The 12373-nt window shown below is 39.1% G+C and overlaps 1 pseudogene; it reads right to left on the reverse strand.

The window, feature by feature from the left end:
- Positions 1–681: 681 nt before the first annotated feature.
- LOC142422445 (3-hydroxyacyl-CoA dehydrogenase type-2 pseudogene) lies at positions 682–1361 on the reverse strand (annotated as a pseudogene).
- Between the last annotated feature and the right edge of the window lie 11012 nt (positions 1362–12373).

Here is a 12373-nt window from a genome sequence, read left to right on the forward strand (position 1 = left end):
GGTGGACCTGAGTCAATCTCTTCTGAGAAATAGAAAAAAGTACACAATGGGAGTAGAGCAGAGATGCAGGGAGAGAATTTCCCAGAAGTAGAAGCTCACAAGAGACAAAAACCTTCTTTTAGGGTCAACAGAGAGAAAAAGTCATCCTCTAGAACCCACATCCTGAATTCTGACTTTTGGCTTTCTACACTGAGAAAAGAGATTTCTGTTTGTTAAAGTCACCTCCTCTGCCTTCACCTTCCTGTTGATGAGCCACGCTGAGACCTGTGCAAGCCCTGGAGATGGGTTCACCCCCCATTGGATCCATAAGACTTTGCACCCACCGGCTGGTGATGTTCCTGTATTCTGCATCATTGCATGTGGCTTTGCGAGTCTGAAGAGGGACTTCACGAATTAGTATCAGACTTATGGACTTGAGTTGGACTGGGCTGGGATGTTTGTTTCCCGTCATTTTATTGGGGCTCTTACAGCTGTTATCATATTCCATACATCAATTGTATCAAGCAAATTTGTAATATGTTGCCATCATCATTTCCAAGACATTTTCTGCTTGAGCCTTTGATATAAACTCCTCCTTTGGGGGGATGGTTTTTTTTTTTTTTTTGAGAAATGCAAACTTTTTAGGCACAGAGAGTGACATGTGGGCAAAGTTACAAAATAGCCACTGAGATCCCTCTCAAAGTGGACGCCAGCATTCCAAAGGAATGGCAAAAGGGGTGTGTGTTCTCTGCCATCTCCTTTCAGGGCTGCATTCGGATGGCACCATCTAGTCGAATGACTTCTCCATTGAGAAATGGGTTCTCAATTATGGCCTGGACCAGATGAGCATACTCAGTAGGGTTGCCCAGTCGGCTGGGGAAGGGCACCTGGCTGGCCAAGAAGTTGCGCACCTTGTCTGGGAGGCTAGTCAGCAGTGGAGTGCCAAACAGACCTGGAGCAATGGTCATCACCCGTATGCCTATGGGAGCCAGATCCCGAGCAATAGGCAGTGTCATGCCTACTATGCCGCCCTTAGAAGCAGAGTATGCAGCCTGTCCAACCTGGCCATCAAAGGCTGCAACACCAGCAGTATTGATGATGACTCCACGTTGGCCTCCTTGGTCTGGTTCATTCTGGCCCATTTCTTGGGCCACTAGGTGGATCATATTGAAGGTACCTATGAGGTTTACATCGACAGGGGTGAAGACACAGCTCTTCCTTAATTTCTTGGCCTGGGCCTCTCCATCCGAGTTGGGCAGGTCCAGAAGCACAGCAGAGGCTCCCTGGCCCACCAGTCACATCGCCATGGCTAAGCCTAGACCCAAGGCTCCTCCAGTTATCACTGAAACCAGGCCCTTCACACTCTGCCATGCAGCAGCCATTTTTCTCAAAGCCTTCTCACAAGCCGGGGGGATGTTTTATTGATGCATAATTACTTCTTGATATGAAGCTCTCTCTGACACATATATGAGAGTCACTGGATTTGTATCTCTGGTCAACCCAGCCTAACACACTCCATATAGCATTTCACAACATTTGTATATGGTTACAGGTCTGCCACCTATGTATGAGAGTTTCAAGCTCTCTGCACCATACCTATCATTTGCTGTTTTTTGGGTTGGTTTTTATTTTGTTTTGTTTTTTAAGTTGGGCAGTCACTGTTTGTATAAGGTGATATCTCATCACTGTTTTGCATCTTTATAGTTTCTTGTGATTGTTGATTCTTGCTTACTATATTCACAATGCCATGGTTCCACAGCTATCATCCAATCGAAATAGTAACAGTTATAGTATTACCCACTTTGAAATAGACACATTAGCTTACTATGGAAAACATATACATTTGTAAGAAGTATACGAAAGGAAAACACCAGCCCGGATCAGTGCTCAAATGAGAGGACTTCAAAACATTTATGGAAAGTGGTTTGGAAATTATGGCAGCATATGTACAAATGTACTTGATATACTTGGTGTATGGATTGTTATCAGAGCGGTAAGAGCCTCCAATAAAATGATTTATTAAAATAAATATTGATTAATTAAAAAACCCAGAAACATTTGTGGGAAAAAATTCTTTTATTTGTGTCTTCCCATGAACCTTGTGATGCTCCCTTATGCATAAACATATATGCATATCATATACATACATATATATTTTAAATTTTTACTTATTGTGTTGTTGTTGAGAATATACCTAGGCAAATATATACCTGTTTCACAGGTTCATCAGGTAAAAGTTAATGACATCCCTGTTAATGTTTTTCCTCTTTTTCTTCTACTGTTCTATATTACAGTTTCATGATTTTACAAAGAACGTTCCATTTTATTTTTAATTAGCTAATTTATTTTTTCCCATTTTATTTTTAATAACATCTACATTTTCTAGATTCATGCTTCATACATTCCATGTTGTGGTTATTCAAGTATGTTTACTGCCATTTCTTTTAAATTTTCGTCCTACCACATACACAATGGAGGATCTATCAAGTTTCAGACCATTGATGTTATTAAAGCTGACTGTAATTTATATTGACTTTAAAGCTTACTCTAAGTCGTATCTTAAGTGCCGTCCAACTTGAGGAACTTATTTTCTAGTATCATATCAGATGATATTTTGCTGCCACTTAAAAGTTTTTACTGTACTCTTTGTTTGTAGAAGTAGACTTCCAAGTTCTTCCTAGTCTTTCCTACTCTGGAAGCTCTGCAGCCACTCGTCCACCATGGCTGCCTCTGCTGGTGCTTGAAATACTGGTGGCATGCCTTCCAGCATCCCAGTAACATAGGAGTCAGTCACAATCACACAGCAAACTGAGAGATGAGCTGTGGCAAAGTGTTGTGAAACTGAAATCTTAGTTTTAAAATTGATCTTAATATGCTCTGTAGGCTAAACGCTTAACAAAGTCTTCAACCAGAAATCTTCTGTGGAGGGAAGACAAGATTCTAGCTAACTCACTCTCTCTCTTTGATATGGAGAAACAAGAAACAAGTAAATGAAAGTAAATTGGTAATAAGCACCGGAGTTAATAGATGTAGGGTAATGAATTTAGAGTCACAATCCCTTTAGTAACCAGGTAAAATTTTTCACAGTTGCTTAAGTAGGGTTCAGGGAATTCTGCCTGTGTCCCTAGTTACATACCAGTAAGCACCATTAACGCACATTCACCCAGAAGGGTAGAAGATAGTCTGTAAGTGGACTTTCCAGTAAGGTTATTTTAACTACTGTGTATTTTTCAAGAAAAAGATAAGGCAGTGTCTTTAGATTCTCATGCCCTGCTTTTCTTTAATAATAATATATTATATTATATAATAACAAGATCCAGACGATTTTCATATAAAATGAATTCCATTAAAAACTGAATTCCTTGTGAGTAAAATCGAACCACTGTTTGGAGCTATAGTAATAGTGAGTGACTATTTTAAATTAATTGTGAACTCCCAAAACTCTGTGGTGGCTGGGAATGGCATTGCCCTTTCTGGGTTTAGCTTCAGAGATCACCAGCATCACAGAGCACCGTTTTCCCTTGGCCTTTCAAGAGGCCAAGCTTCAAAATGCCCTCCTCCCCCCAACCCCTTTGTGCACCTGCAGTTTTGAGTCAACAAAAATTGCTAACCCAGGGTGATAAGCTCCATATAAATAATTAATGACACGGAACTAATTACTCCTGCATTAGGCCACCTGCATCCTCAAAGCTCAGGAGCCCCAGGTGTGAAAATTGCAGGAGCAACTAATTGTGAGCTGCATTTCATCACCTAAACCCTGCAGAGGAGGCCGGGCTGTTTCCTGCTCAGGTTCTTCAAGGTTCAGCAGACTGATGGGTGGGACCAGCTGCATTTGTTACTATATCAGAAGGCATGATGACCCTCAAACACTGAGGCCTCACAGGCCACCAGGAGGTAATAGGGATTAGGCTTAAGTAGAGGAAAATGCACCTTGAAGGATATGGTTGGAAATTGTCCCCTGAGGTATGCAAACCTTTCTAGAACAACCCTAGGTGAGAATGCCACAGTTTTTAGCTACCAGACCTTCATTTCATTGTACAAGTATGCACACACACACACACATATACATACACATTAAAATATATTGAAATTTTTTCATGCACTTTGAAGCCACCTTGTTTATAAGTGATTATTTTGTTTAAAATATTAGAGAGCACTATATATTTACTTGAATATACATTTAAATAATGATCATAGAAAACATTATAGGTTGTTAACACCAGAATTTCAGTGCTCAAATGTATGAGTTAAATTATATACATGAGTGCATATGTGCAATGTTATTAAAATATTTTTAATGCTGTAGTACATTGATAATATGAGTGTGTGTGTGTGTGAAACAAGCTTCTTCCTACTCCAGTGCCTTAAATTTGTTTGAATGAAACCTATTCCAAAGAAATATTTAAGTTAAGCAGACTTCAAACACCAGTGGAATGCTCTAGCCATCTTAGACAAGAGTATTTTCCAGTGGGCGAGGATAAAAGAGAGCTGATATCAAAGAGTTCAAGAAGAAAGACAATGTTTTGAACTGGTGAGAGCAGCAGTTGTGCAATTACGTTTGCTCTAATTGAATGATGGCCTGTTAGAACAGCTGGAAGAGCCCCCAAGAAAATGATTTTTTAAAAAGTGTTTTCAGTTGAGTTCGAGATGAGTGAAAAAAGGAAAACGCAGTTAAAGTTAGTACTCCTGGTGCAACGAATGTATAAGGGTGCTTTGCTCAACTGATGTATGTATCGATTGTGATAAGAGTTGTGTGAGCCCCAATAAAAAGATTTCTTAATTTAAAAAAAAGTTAGTACTCCTGTTAGGTGTTGGCAAGTCAGTATTGACTCATGATGACCTGCTGTACAGTAGACTAGAACACGTCAATCCTGCATAGAAATTATTATTATGTTTAAACCTATGGTCGCAGCCACAGTGATAATCCATCACAAACAGAGTGTTCCTCTTTTTTCTGCCCTTCTACTTTATCAGACATTATTTCCTTTTCCAGGACCTGGTCTTTCCTGAGAATGTATCCAAAGCACTGAGACAAAACCTGGTCATTCTTCCTTCTAAGGAGCATTCTGGCTCTACTTCTTCCAAGACAAATTTGTGTGTTCTTTGCATCCATGATACTTTCAATAATACTTTGCCAGCATCATGACTCAAATGCATTGGTTCTTCTTTGGTCTTCTTTAGTCAATGTACAGCTTTCACTTGCATATGAAGATATGGAAAATACCATGGCTTGGGACAGGTGCACCTTAGTCTTCAAAATGACATCCTTGCTCTTCAACACTTCAGAGAGTTCTTGCGCAGCAGATTTACCCAATGCAAGGTGTCATTGACTTCTGCTTCCATGAGTGTTGATTATGGTTCCAAACTAGGGGACCTCTTTGACAACTTTCATCTTTTCTCCATTCACCGTAATGTGATCTATTGGTCAAGTTGTGGGATTTTTATTTTCTTTACTTCTAGTTGTAGCCCATACTGAAGACTGCAGTTCTTGAACTTCGTCATTCAGTGCTTCAAGTCCTCCTTGATTTCAGCAGGCAAGATCCTGTTATCTGCATATTGAACATACTAATAAGCCTTTCTCCGATCCTGATCGGGCCCCTGGTGGCATACTGATTTTGCATTGGGCTGAAACTACAGGGACTTCTTTTGACTCACAGTTGGTGGGGTCTCTTGTATAGAGCCTCTTAATTTAGGTTATTTGGGCTAGAGTTTTAGCTCTACTACTTTTGAACTAAGTTACCTTGGGAAGTTTACTTTACTTCCTGGTGCCTCAAGTGTTCTTATCTGGAAAATTTGAATGTCAATGATTCTATTACATCAATAGATTGATATGATTATTCAACAGGAAAATGCATATGAATGATTTAGCCTATGTCTATCATATTCTAAGCATTCTGGAATTATACTTTCATTTTTCTTAGAATGTTTAATATTTCTTAGAATTGATCAATATCCAGATCTTATCAGTAATATCAAGAAAAAATGCTTGATTCTAATATTCCTGAATAAAGTATGGAATCTAACTAAATTTTATAGCAGTTACATGAATTAGAAAGCAGATGTATACACTTTCATAATGGCAAAGTATATCATTTTCAAACCAGGGGGCTAGTTTTCTGGAAACATGAGAAGAAAAAAAGTGAACTCAGATGAGGTAATATCATTGAACTTTACTCTGTATTAGCACCTTCTTGGCATATTAAATTTATTCAAGAGTTATTTCTCTGTTATCTATACTTAAAAATAAATCTAATTGTTACCATCAAATTATCCACTTATCACTTAGCCTGTTTCTCTTCAGATCTCATTTTCAATACCACGTTTAAGCAGACTATGTACACTTGATTTTAGGGTAAATTGCATGTTTTTTTTTGGTAATTATTTGTGCTTACAAATAATTGTTGTTTCCGCCGGAGAGGCCAAGATATGACAAAATAATAATCTATAAATTATCAAGGGCTTATGAGGGAGGGGGGAGAGGGGAGGGTGTGGGAAAGAGGACCTGATGCAAAGGGCTTAAGTGGAGAGCAAATGCTTTGAAAATGATTAGGGCAAAGAATGTACAGATGTGCTTTACACAATTGATGTATGTATATGTATGGATTGTTATAAGAGTTGTATGAGCCCCTAATAAAATGTTTTTTAAAAAGACACAACAACAACAACAACAAATAATTGTAGTTTCTTTTGTTTTTTTGTAATTATTTGTGCCAAAAATATTTGTAGTTTATTTGTGCCTACAAATAAAAGTGTTTCTTCCACTTGTATCCTTATTTCACTATACATTTTCATTACACTTCTTCAATTTTTATGCTGAGCAAATTCTCTGTGATGCTGGATTATATGAAGGAGAACTTGGCATTGGGATTGGAGGAAGGCTTCTGAATAATCTTCAATATTCAGATGACACACATGATGCTGAACACGAGGAGCACTTGAAGACAATCAAGGACTGCAGCTTTCAATATGGATTACAATATAATATAAGAAAACACCCCAAAACTTTGCAAGTGGACCCAAAGGATGAATGAAGAAAAATAAAAAGAAGTCAGCAAGGCTTTTGCCTTACTCAGATTCACAATGACACAGTGGCAAATCTGTTACTCAAGGCCTCTTGGATGTGTTGAAGAGCAAGGATGTCACTTGGAGGACTGAGGGGTGTCTGCTCCCAGCTGTGGTATTTTTAATGGCCTCATATGCACTTGCAAGTTGGACACTGACTATAGAAGACCACAGAAGAATCAATGCATTTGAATACTGGTGCTGGTGGAGAAAATGGAAAGTTCTTCAGATTTCCAGAAGAGCAAAGAGCTCTGGGTTGTGAGAAGTACAGACAGAACGCTCTTTAGAAGCGAGGCTGGTGAGACTGCATCTCAAGCCTGTCGGGGATGGTACACTGATCCTCAGAAAAAGACATCATGGTTGGCCAAGAAGGGAAGTGGAAAGAAGACCTTCGACTAGAAGAGTTGACATAGCGGCTGCAGCAAAGGGCTCAAGCACAACAAGTGTGAGACTGGTGCAGGACTGAGGGGAGTTTGTTCTACTGTGCAATGGATCGCTGTATGTTGGAGCTTATTAGAGAACACCTTGTAATAATAACAACAGTCCCTCATGACGGCACACAATACAGGCTAACCAACTCTATAATGCAATCTGCTGTGAGCAGCCAGTACAGTGAGTAGATTAGGGTAGAATGCAATCTTATTATTCAGGCCAGAGCACTGGTGCTATTGAAAAGCTGCTTCTTGGAGGTTATGACCCAATTCCTATATAAATAGGCACTGTAGTGAATGTGTTTGTTTCTTGCTGAATCTGTATCCTGTATCTGGCTTATTGACATCCAGTTCTTTGGATTTGTGCCCACAGTCTACAGTATTACTTGCTGACTGGCCCTGGAAGCCAACAGTAGCCTGCCATTTGACCTACCACCTGGCCTGCTGACCTCGGATTCAGGGGACTCTGCAGCCACCAGCCTGACTTACTGGCCTTGGGTTCACTTGTTTCTGTGTCTACCAGCCTGTGGTCTTCCTCCTTCATTTTCTTTCATCCTTGTCCATCTTCCTGGTTCATGATGATCCAGGCAAAGCTTCCGGACTAACATCTAACCCAAGGACTTGAACTGGATTTGCCTTCTTTTACTTAAGAACAACATAATTCAAATGCATTGACTTTTTCTTTAATCTTCCTTATTCAGTGCCTAACTTTCACATGCATGCGATTTAACTGAAAATATCATAGCCTGCGTCAGGAGCACCTTAGTCCTTAAAGTGACATCCTTGCTTTTGGATGCTCGAAAAAGGTCTTGTACAGCAGATTTACCTAATGCAACATGTGTTTTGAACTCTTGACTGCTGCTTCCATGTGCTTTGATTGTGAATCTAAGCAAGACAAAATCCTTGACAACTTCACACTTTTCTCCATTTCTCATGATTTTACCTACTGGCCAGTAGTGAGGATTTTTAATTTTCCTTATATTAAATTGTAATTCACACTGAAGGCTGTAATCCTGGATCTTTGTCTCCAAGTGCTTCAAGTCCTCCTCATTTTCACCACTCAGCATCATGTTATCTGTATGTCGAAGGTTGTTCATGAGCCTTCCTCCAATTCTGATGCTGTGTTTATCATTACATAGTTCAATTTCTCTGATTACTTGCTCATCATGTAGGATTACTAGACTTTAACTGTCAAGCCACTGAGAATCCTGACTCGGTCCAGTTGACACAAAACCTAGGTATCACAGTGTTGGAATCCCATTTTCCCCACTGCTCACTAGTGTAACTTTGGGAATGTTTTCTCATTTTAGAAATAGAGATCCCAATAGTACTCAAATCATAGCATTGTATAACTACTTGATGCTCCACAGGTTATCATTAGTCATATAATTATGAACATATATTGGTCAATAATGCCTAGATATTCTCACTGAGCTCCTCATGGCTCTTCCATTTTCCAGAATCAGAAATCAAAACTCATGTGACATAGTAGTGAGAGATGGTCATCTTTTCTAATTTGTAAATTCCCCTGTAACACCAAGAATGAATTCTAGAAGTTATAATAGTGAAGGAGGAGGAGAAAAAAAAGAAAGGATAGGGATGCAATATGACTAGAGACCCTGAACAAAGGATGAAAGTTACGAAAATAAATGTTCCCTTAGGGAAGGAGGTTTATTCATAATACTTCTCATTTGGGGAGAAACCAACGAACCCCCCACCATGGGGTAGATGCTGACTCATCACTCGCTCGCTCACTGTCGTGGAGTCAATTTTGACAATAGAACTATCCCTATGAGTCTCCAAGACTGTAACTCTTTAGAGGAGCAGGAAGTCGTATCTTTCTCCCTTGGAGCACCTGGTGGCTTCAAACTACTGATTTTGAGGTCAGCTGCCCCAACCCACTATACTTTCAGCACTCCATTTTTGACTCACAGTCACCCTATATGGATTTTCTGAGTTGTTAATATTTACAGGAGTCAAAAAACCTCAGGGTTCTCCAGAGTGGCTGGCCAGCCGAGAATGCTCATCTTGGCATCAGCAGCCCAGCGCTTTGCCGGCAGTACCACCAGAAATTGCTTGCAGAGTTGAAAACGCATTCTTACATCTGTGATTCACTAGTAAAACCCTTCTCAGCCTCATCAACCTCGATTCCACCCCACCCACCCCAGAGATCATGTTTATAATCACTTTATAACGTTATAACGTAGTTAAAAGATTCTCTGACATAGTTAGGAATGTCATGGCGGACAGTCTCAGCTGTTAGCTCTATTTGCCTTCAATCTGGCTATGTTTTAACTCAATAACTATTTCTTGTGCCTAAGAAAGACTCGTTTTATGTGCTACCAATAGACAAACCAGAGCCCTCTGCCAAGTTCAGTTCCTGCTGTGTCTGCTGTCTCATTCTCAGGGGTCAGCTTCAAGTGCTAGAGAAATACCGCAGTGTGCACACTGTGGGAAGAGCTTCCTCTTGTCTCTTGCATGGCTCCTCTTCATTTATGGGTCATAACTTTGGTTGAGAGTTTCCAAATGCTGCTTTAAAACCAGTCAGGTATGTTACACAATTGCACCTGGCTTCCTCTTGTCGCTTGTGATTTGATACCACTGAGCAGAGGTGACTTTCCCTAAGGGCCCACTTTGTTTCCAGGCAACTCCAATTATTACTGTGTTCTTTATTAATACTGTTTCTATTTAATATCCATCAGTCTCCCCTCAAGATAATTAAAATACAACGCTTCTCTCTTTTGCTTTGAGAGATTCACTTAGGAAGGGAGCATGTTTTCTTCTTTCCTTTTTTATTTCTTGATTTCTTTTACAGGTGAAACTATAGCAGTCCCTTTCAACATGTGACATATTCAACATTATTCTATATTTCCTCTTTAGTGTTGGAAGACTTTTATCAATAAATGGTATGGTATTTTTAATCAATCAACAGCACGTTATTCTGTCTACAGAATAATTCATCTGAAAAGATGTAGTTGGCTTCCGTATGTAGGAGAGTAAACTTATTTTTTACAATTAGTTTCCCCATGAAATTAAGATACTGACTTGTTGAGCTGCTCATTTTAGTTGTTCAACCAAATTCCCAAGGAAAATGCTTTTGGACTAATTTGGAGGATTTAATTCTACGGGTCTCAGAGAGTGAGAATAGACTGGACAGTAACTGGTTTGGTGTGTTTCTTCTTTCTAAAAACATTTTAACTACTTTGTTTTTCAAAGAAGTTTATGGTGGCTAAGTCAGATTTTGCTATGCTTTAAAGTTCTTAAAAGGAATGCCCCCCCCCCACTTAGGGCTTCCTGTAATCAATTCCTTTACAATAATATCAAAGTATTGGATACTTATATCCACATTCAATGCCCTTGGAAGCACCAGTCCGGTAATTGAATAATGAAGTACATTGGTTGGATCAACTGGAAAGTAATAATAAAAAACCCAGGATGTCCTCTGGAAGATGGAGTTGCCCCTGCTTCGGGCTGTGGCCTTTGCAGTCAGCTCACATGTATGTGGAAGCAGCACCAAGGGAAAGGACGACCACAGAAGAATGGATGCCTTTGAATTATAATGCTGGAGAGGAAGGTCTCAAATGCCATGGACTGCTTGGTGGAAGAATGAACACACTCTGACTTGAAAGAAAGAAAAGTCAGTATAATACTGAGAAATGAGGATGGCAAGACTTTGCCTCATGCACGTTAGACATATCGTCAGCAGAGATTGATCCTTGGAAAGGAACTCACACTTAGTAAAGATAGATTCTCACAGTGACTTGGTAAAGACAAGCTAGGCTGGCACAGTGGTGGCAACATTGGGCTCAAATGAAGCAGCAGTTTTGAGGATGATAAGGACCAGGCAGTGTTTTGTCCTAAGAGATGACACCTAACATCACAACAACCATATGTTACTTTTAATTCACACTCTCCTGTTAGAGACTATTTCTGGTATTTATAGGAATAAGGAAAGCAAATGAATGTTTAGAGATCACCACGACTCTTCCTGATACTTTTGAAATAATTATTGCTATGAGGTGTCATTGAGTGAGTTCCGACGTACAGGAACTCTGTGTACAAAAAGATAATGCCTGGCCCTGTGTTGTCATCTCCACAATTATTCCTCTGTTGAGCCTATAGTTTCAGCTGCTGGGCCAATTGACCTCATTGAGGACCTTTCTGTAATCACATATATATCATGCGATCTAACGACAAATTTATCTCTAAACTGGTTTTGGCCACCTCAACCTTGGGAACAAAGACAAATATCCAGAGGGAATAATGAAAATTCTTTGAACAGTCAACTAGATGTTACAAGTTCTATAATTGAATTTAACAAGTGGCTTTTGCAAATTCAAGAAACAGGAAATGCTGTTTATTGCCTTCTTTGTAAGATGCAGAGAAGAATTTAAATAATTATAGAAGATACCTAACAGAAATACACTGTAGTGGTATTAAAATCTAGAAATTTTGCTATTTGAGAAATTAAAATATATGGAATGATCTAAAATACATGAGATAATTGTGATGGTATGATTAGTGGAGCACAAAAAGTTAATTTGAAATTAAAGTTTATTTTGGGGGGAAAACAGTGTTTATGGACATAGAAGGTTTTGTTCTAGTTTTTAATATTTCCTACTTCCTTTTTGATTGAGGTTTTTTTCTCTGCTGTTGTTTACCTGTAGGTATGTTTTTCAGTATGTTAAATCCAGGATAGGTAAACTGATAGAGATAGTAACTGGATTAATGGTTTCTTGGGGAGGTTAGAGAGAGGTCTGGAGATAAATGGGGAACTAATGACAATGGGTACAAGAAAGAAGAAAATGTTCTAAAATTAATTATGGTGGTGATTGTACAACTCTTCTGGATATTATTAAACTATTGAATTACATGTTATGTGGATTATATGCCAATAAAAC

Source organism: Tenrec ecaudatus, chromosome 12 (assembly GCF_050624435.1).
Source record: "Tenrec ecaudatus isolate mTenEca1 chromosome 12, mTenEca1.hap1, whole genome shotgun sequence".
Classification (NCBI taxonomy): domain Eukaryota; kingdom Metazoa; phylum Chordata; class Mammalia; order Afrosoricida; family Tenrecidae; genus Tenrec; species Tenrec ecaudatus.